The sequence below is a fragment of the Crocuta crocuta genome, unplaced genomic scaffold (genome assembly GCF_008692635.1).
Source record: "Crocuta crocuta isolate KB4526 unplaced genomic scaffold, BGI_CrCroc_1.0 scaffold125, whole genome shotgun sequence".
NCBI classification, from domain to species: Eukaryota; Metazoa; Chordata; class Mammalia; order Carnivora; family Hyaenidae; genus Crocuta; species Crocuta crocuta.
The window spans coordinates 8,311,667-8,319,457 of NW_027531143.1; positions in this window are offsets into that span (position 1 = coordinate 8,311,667).

Here is a 7,791-nt window from a genome sequence, read left to right on the forward strand (position 1 = left end):
TCTTTAATGGCTGAATAATAATACTCCATTGTGTGGAGCCAACACATTTTGTTTAACTGCTCATCATTTGGTATACATTTGGGTTGTTTATACTCTTTGGTTATTTTGAATAATGTTGCTACAAGCATTCAGGTACACATTATTTGTGTGGACATGTGCATTCATTTCTCTTGGGTATACACCTAGGAAGGGAGCTGCTGGGTCATTTTGGAACTGAATGTTTAAGTGTTAAGGAAACACCAGACTGTTTTCCAAAGTGGCTGTGTTTTACATTCCCATCAGCAGTGTATAAAGGTTCTGATTCTCCACATTCTTGCCAATGTTTTATTAGTTGACTTTCTGATTCTCCTCATTTTTTTTTAAGTAGGCTTCATGCTTAGCGTGAAGCTCAGTATGAGGCTTGAACTCACACCCCTGAGATCAAGTCCTGAGCTGAGATCAAACAAAAGTTGGATACTTAACCAACTGAGCCACCTAGGTGCTCCTGGTAGGAAGTGTTATCTCCTTGTTATGTTGATTTGCACATCCCTAATGACTAATGATGTTACATGTGTTTGTTGGTCATTTGTGTATCTTCTCTGGAGAAATGCCTCTTTAAATCCTTTCCCCGTGTTAAAATTGGGTTGTCTTTTTAAAATTATTCAGTTATCACATATATATTGCAAATATTGATTTGCAAATATTTTTCCCATTTGGTGAGTTATCTTTTAACTTTCTTGATTGTGTCCTTTGAAGCACAAAGTTTTCAATTTTGAGGAAGTGCTATTTATCTTTTTTCTTTTGCTGCTTGGGCTTTTAGTGTCATATCTAAGGTATTTGGCCATTGCCAAATTCAAGGTCATGAAGGTTTGCTCCTATGTTTTCTTCTAAGGGTTTTATATTTTTCCACTTATATTTAGACATTTGGCCCATTTTGAGTTAATTTTTGTATATGGTGTGAGGGAAGAGTCCAACCTCATTCTTTTGATGTAGGCATCCAGATGTCCCAATGGCATTTGTTGAAAACACTATCCTTTCCCCCATTAAATAGTTTTCACACCCTTGATAAAAATTAATTGATTATAAAAACACGGATTTATTTCTGGACTCTCAGTTCTAGTCTGTTGATCTCTATGTCTATCCTTATGCCAGGACCACACTGTTTTAATTACTGTTGCTTTTGAAGTTTGCAATCGGGAAGTGTGAATCCTCCAACTTTGCTTTTCTTTTCCACTATTGTTTGACTACAGGGGACTCCTTGTAAATCCTATGAATTTTAGAATTAGCTTGTCAATTTCCACAAAGGAATCAGCTGGGATTCTAGCAGGTTTTGCACTGAATCTATAAATCAATTGGGAAGTATCGCCATTTTAACACTATGAAGTCTTCTAATCAATGAACATGAGAGATTTTTCCATTTACTTAGCTCTTCTTTGACTTCTTTCAACAATATTTTATCATTTTCAGAGTGTAAGTTTTGTGCTTCTATTAAATTTGTTCCTAAGTATTTTATTCTTTCTGACATTATTGTAAGTGGAATTATTTTTTCGTCATTTCACTTTCAGATGGTTCATTGCAAGTATATAGAAATGCAATTGATTTTTGATATTGGTCTTGTATCCTTAAACCTTGCCACACTCTTTATTAGGTCTAACTGTTTTTTAGTGGACTCCTTTTGCTTTTATATAAACAAGATCAAGTTATATGTGAACAGGGGTAGTTTTACTTCTTCCGTTCCAAGCTAGCTGCCTAAAGTTTAGCCTAAATCTCCAAGGAATCTACCAATCTCATCCCAATTGCTTTTCATTACAACCTCCACTGTTTTTGGGAGTGTCTTTATTTTTTATTAGTTTTTAAAGGAGACAGATGTTTATTGAATACACCTCAAGGGAGCAGCAGGCAGGATGGCAGAGGAGAGGCTATCTGCTGAGAGCACCTTTAGACTTGAACATTTTTATACTCTGTTGCAAATGAAGTCAGTTCTTTGATGAGGAATTTGGACCTCTTTGTTCTGTAGCCTGCTTTCTCCCCTGGGGCAAAATCTCTGATGCTTGGTTCTAGCTGGGGGTAGGGGAAATGGTGAGCTCCGGTTCTAACTGAGGTCTTTGCTTTAGTTGGTGTGTTTGGTGGAGGGCAGACTGTAGCCTCAGGTCTTTATGGCTTGCCTCTTCTGGCCTGAACCCCCATCCCATTAGCTGGGAGAAGGGTGTTCAAGGCCTCATATTCTTCCTGGTGTAGTGCTCAACATAGAGCCTCTGTCCCATACAATTGAGGTTGGGAGGAAAAGGAGAGCCCCACTTTGCAGCCACACTTGCCCAGAATTTGATCTCAGCAACAGGTGAGTTGGGGCAGGTGAGAAATGGAGAGGTCTCTCCTCTCACCTGTGGGGAGAAAGGGCTCTGTGTTCTTAGCACTCATGAGGTCTGGAGTAGAGGTCTCTCTCACTGAGCTGGGAAGGGAGGAAGAAGGGTGCAAATACTATAGATTCTCAGTGATCTTACCAAGTTTAGCAGATTTTCTTCACTGTTTCTTCCCTTGATGCATGCACTTACAACCATTTCCAGAGGCTTTAAATATTTCTTTAAAAAAAGTGTCAACTATTCTTCAAAAAAAAATCTAGTGATCAGATTGGAGACTGTAATTAATAATACTGTATTGTATAGTTGATATTTGCTAAAAGAGTTGGCCTTGAGTATTTCACTAAAAAATATTATCTGTGTAAAGGTAATGGATGTTAACTTGACTGTGGGAATCATTTCATTATGGATACATGTGTCAAATTACCATGCTGTACAACTTAAATTAAATACATTACACTTTTGTCACTTATACCTGAATAAACCTGGAAAAAATGACCCATCATAAAAAAGTGTTTATCAGTGTTGTTGGAGAGTCAGTCCACAGCTCTCCTCATGCAATCATGCCAGAAGTGGAACTTTTATTATTGTTATTTAACAGATGAGAACAATGTTCATATGTTTGAGAGACTGGGGGGCGGGGCCCAGAGTGAGAAGGAAAGTCACTCAGGATCAGAACAGCACCAAACCTAATTACAGAATTGCAGGGTGGTAAAAGATGTTAGATGTTATCTATATCAGATTTTATCGGCTAGAGTAATCTGTCTACAACTACTCTTGGATGTGGCCCTTTAGTGTCTGCTTGGATACCTCCAGGAATGGGGAACTGCTATTAGTTTAGACTGAATAATATCCCCATGACCAATCACAGCCTGTGCCTAGCAGGATTGGCTGTGTGTACGAACAGAAGGGGAAAGAGAGAAAATAGATTCTTTGGAATCCTAAACAAGTTCATGTCACCAGCAGGTTATGAGCATGCTGTAAAAAGGCACCTAGCTGTTTTTGAACACCAGGTGCCCAAGGGACTGCTCTAATTTTAGAATTAGCATAGTGCTTACTAAAGAGGTCCAGGACTCATGGGTCTGGAATGTGATGTTCTCTTACCCTCAGGCTATGCAGACTCCTGTCCTACTGTTGATTCTGCTCCAATCATTTTCTGATATTGAGAGAGGGAGAACCAGACCATGGAACTGGCATGTGCCTGAACTGGAATTTGCCAAGAAATAGGACTTAAATGCCAACCTTGAGAGACAGATTTGGTGATGGCCCTTTCTGAAGGAGTAAGAGCTCATTTTCATAGCATGGCATTGTGCTGATTATCCTCTACCCTCTTTAGATCCTTTCTTCCTTTCTCTGCACTTCTCTATGACAGCTCTATGGCCCAGGAGGCTCACCTCTGAAGAAGGCATTGCCTGGGCTCCCCCACTGGCCATCTTGCCATTTTGTTCAGTCAGTGGAGGCACTGGCTGATCAGAGAGTGGAAATAGAGGGAGGCTGAAGTTGGATTCCCTGCTCTGGAACCTGACCTGTGGCTGGAGCTGTGGGCCCTTCTCTGTTTCAGATGTCGTAGCATGATTTCTGCCCTTGTTCTGCTGGACTTGAGGGTGCTGCTGACAGCTGGTTTCTGGTTATCACCAGCCCTTGTTTGTACCCCGAACATCCATACCTTTGACACAGACCATCATTCACATCTCTTTATCTGATCTAAGGAGGGGTGAATTCTATTTCTTATCAGATAAACTTCTTGTTCCTGACCTTCCATGATAACAGTGTTCCTTTGGTCTCCTCCAATTATTATCAAGCCTAGAAAGGAAGCAAGCCCCATGTTGCCATCCTAGCATTAACTCTAGGGGACCTCATATGCTCACATGGATCCCATGTAAACAAAACAGATGATTTTGTTCATGTCCTGCCCTGGAATTTGAAGTCTCTGTTGGATCCATGAGTGTGTTTATTCCACAAGTTCTTTCCAGAGGTAGAAGAGGTAACATTTCTACATAGCTTGGCTGGTGTTTAGAATCAGAAGTGGTTTGGTTCCTGAACGTTTCCTGCATCAATGTGAAATACGTAGAGTCTTTGTACCCTTGAGAGATAGTGGAAAATTTCAACACAGAGCACATGGTTTCCTGATTTAACTTTGAGCTGTTGTCCTCTGAGTTCTATCCCAAAGTCCTAGCTAATCAATATGTTTCTTTGTCCATGAGTGAGAACTTAAAAAAATTATTTTTAAAGCTTAAGCATAGGAAAAAGCAAGCTACTTTCTTAGGTCTGTTAACTCACTCAAACTCTTTCTTTGTATTCATAGCTAGATGACTAAACTTTCTATTTATAACTAGAGGGGGCTTCCTAAGACCTAGAGACCCATCATTACTTTTAGGCATTCATGTCACAAGCCAGCCCAAGCTATATTTTACCAAGAGGTTAGCTGGCATACAGGTTTGAATCTTTTACTTATTTATAGTGACAGTAACATATTTGGCTCTTACACACTCTATCCTAAAAGGCTGATAACCCCAGTTATCTTGTGCTATAAGTGGCCAGCTTTCGCTGAGTTAGAAATGAGTGTTTGGAGGGGGAAGGGGGATGGGGAACATTCTGATTTGCCAACAGTTCCCTCATGCAAGTATATCTTCAGAACAGCTACCAAGGAACCCTGTGAATTCGCCACGGAAGCTGTCAGGCTTGCTTAGAGACATCAATGATGAAAATCTTGAGTTATTTCTGGAGTGGTGATTGATGTTTCAAATAGAAGATGACATTTTGATGGGATCCAGATTTGCTGTGATAGGAGTTAATGAGGATAATGATGATGATAATGATATTTACATTATACCTTTCTTCCAAAGAACTCTTCAGTCCCTTTTATCTCATTTGTGTTGAAAACGTCCCTTTGGAGTTGGGAGGGAAAGGTGTTATTAATCTGTTTTTCAAGAGAGAAAATATACATAGAGAGATAATTGCCCAGCTTTCAGGCTCCATTTTGGTGGTGAGAAGCGATATTTAAGTGACAAATTAAACCAGGGGAGATTAAACTCAGCAAAACGCCAGTCTCAGTCCCCATCATCCTATATGGTGCTGCCATATCTAGCAATGCCACTCCCTGACCCCAAAGTCTTCAGGAGATCCTCCCAGACTGCCATTTCAGTCCTAATATCCCCTTTTATCAGGCAAGACTCCTGACATCCCAACCTGCATGGTCTCACTGTGTTCATATATTTCCCCATGTTTCAGTCCAACAAATCTACTTGTTACTCCTACCATCTGCTCTGCACACCCCATTTTCCTGCTATGATCTTCATCACAGCTTCCATAGCTTGTTTAGTGTCTGTCTTCCTCTGTGGAGTGAATGCCAAGAGAGCACGTCCTGTCACCATTGTGCCCCAGGGTCTAGCACAGTTAACTGGTACATGATAGGTACTTTTTAAAAAAAAAATTTATAGTTTTTTATTTTTGAGACAGAGAGAGACAAAGCATGATGGGGGAGGGGCAGAGAGAGAGGGAGACACAGAATCTGAAACCGGCTCCAGGCTCTGAGCTAGCTGTCAGCACAGAGCCCGACGCAGGGCTTGAAACCACAAACCATGAGATCATGACCTGAGCTGAAGTTGAACACTTAACCAACTGAGCCACCCAGGTGCCCTGGTACTTCTTTTTTTATGTTTATTATTTTGAGAGGGGGGCGGGGAAGGAGGGAGAGAGAGAGAGAGAGAGAGAGAGAGAGAGAGAGAGAATCCCAAACAGGCTCCACTGCTGATATGGGGCTCCATCTCATGACCCTGAGATCATGACCCTGAGATCATGACCTGAGCCAAAATCAGGAGTCAGATGCTTAACCCAAGAGGACTACCCAGGTGCCCCCAGGAGAGGCACTTCTGAAGTGCACACTATGCTCTCCCACCTCCATGCCTTTGCTCATGCTGTTTCCTCAGCCTCAAATACCTGCTCTCCCGTCTTGCCTACCAAGCCAGAGCTGTCCTTCCAAGCCCAGATCAAATTCTAGTTCCTCCATCAGGTCTCCCCTACTTGGGAACCACCATGGTGCTGTTCTTTTTAGTTCTCACCTTACCTTCTTTTGTGTTATAATCATTTGTGAGCTTGTGTGGTCTTCCTTCCTTGCCCCTCCCAGACTGCCAGCTCTGGAAAGACAGGAGCTGCACCCCAGAGCCTGGCAGTGTGGGCACTTGTTAAATATGTGCTCACTTGTCTAAAACAATTGTTGGCCAGCATTATTCATTCAGCAAAAAGTCCCATTTCCAGAATCTGTGGCTTGTCACGAGAAGGGATTTTTCCCATTCTTACCTTCCGCCATTCTTCTGGAAGGCAGGGAGGAAGATCAGTCAGGGAAGACCTGCCGGCTCTTTCTTTAAAAAGGGTCTCCTTTCTCTTCTGTGAGGAGTAAATACTCTGGCACGTAGGTGGCGGGTTCCATTGCCTACAGGGCCCAGGGAAGATGTGCAGGGGTGGTACTTGGCATTTTTTAGCTTCTGTGCCCATTTCAATGCTGGCCTAAATAAGGGAGAACTAATCAATGCAACATCAGCTGAGAAGGTATGAGTACAATGACATCTCCAAGGAATATTAATACTACTCTGTGCTTCTAGTAAGCATTTGCACGTACCATTCAGTTACCATGAAAAGACACCAGACTGAACTGACTCTGGGTGTGTGTGAAACCTCATAAGCAGCACATTTCTGACAGCTTGAAGACCCCAGGCTACTAGCAACATGGGCATACTGAACATCTGTGATATAACACTCCATATAAATTAGAAAGAACTGCTTTGACAACCGTATCATAGAATATTCAGGGCTGTTAAAATTGATGATGTAGATCTCTATTTATTGACATGGGGAGATGCCTGCAATCTATTGTTAAGTGAAGGAGGCAGGCTATTGAACAGCATGATTATGTAAAATTATTCCACATTTATATCTGTATCTCTTTATAGATGTGTGCATATTCTTCAAAATGTTAAGAAGGGCATCTCTAGGTGATGAAATTTTGGGTATTTTTTTCTTTACTTTTTTTTATATTTTCTTTTGTGTTATTTGAATTTTATTTTTTACAGTGAGCAGTTATTTTTACAATCAGGAAAGGAAAACAATAAAGCTGCTTTCGGCTCGAAAAAAATTGTTGGAAATAAAAGAGACTCATTAAAAAATCTGCTAATTTCCTAAAAGACGCTTCCTATAAAACAAACCAAAACCAAACTCTTGCATGAATGCAGGAAAAAACTGTTCCATGGTGCCCATGACTGAACCATATAATGTGCTGACCACAGTTAGGAGTGAAAGGGAACAATGGGAGCTTTAAGGAGGACACATGTGAGATCAAGATCTCCTGACCTCCCATGGGGATCATGCACACTTTTTAGTGCCTGAAGTATGAAGTATCACTTCAAATATCATTTCAACCCAAGCTTTTTTTTTTTTTTTTTGATGGCTGTGTAATATT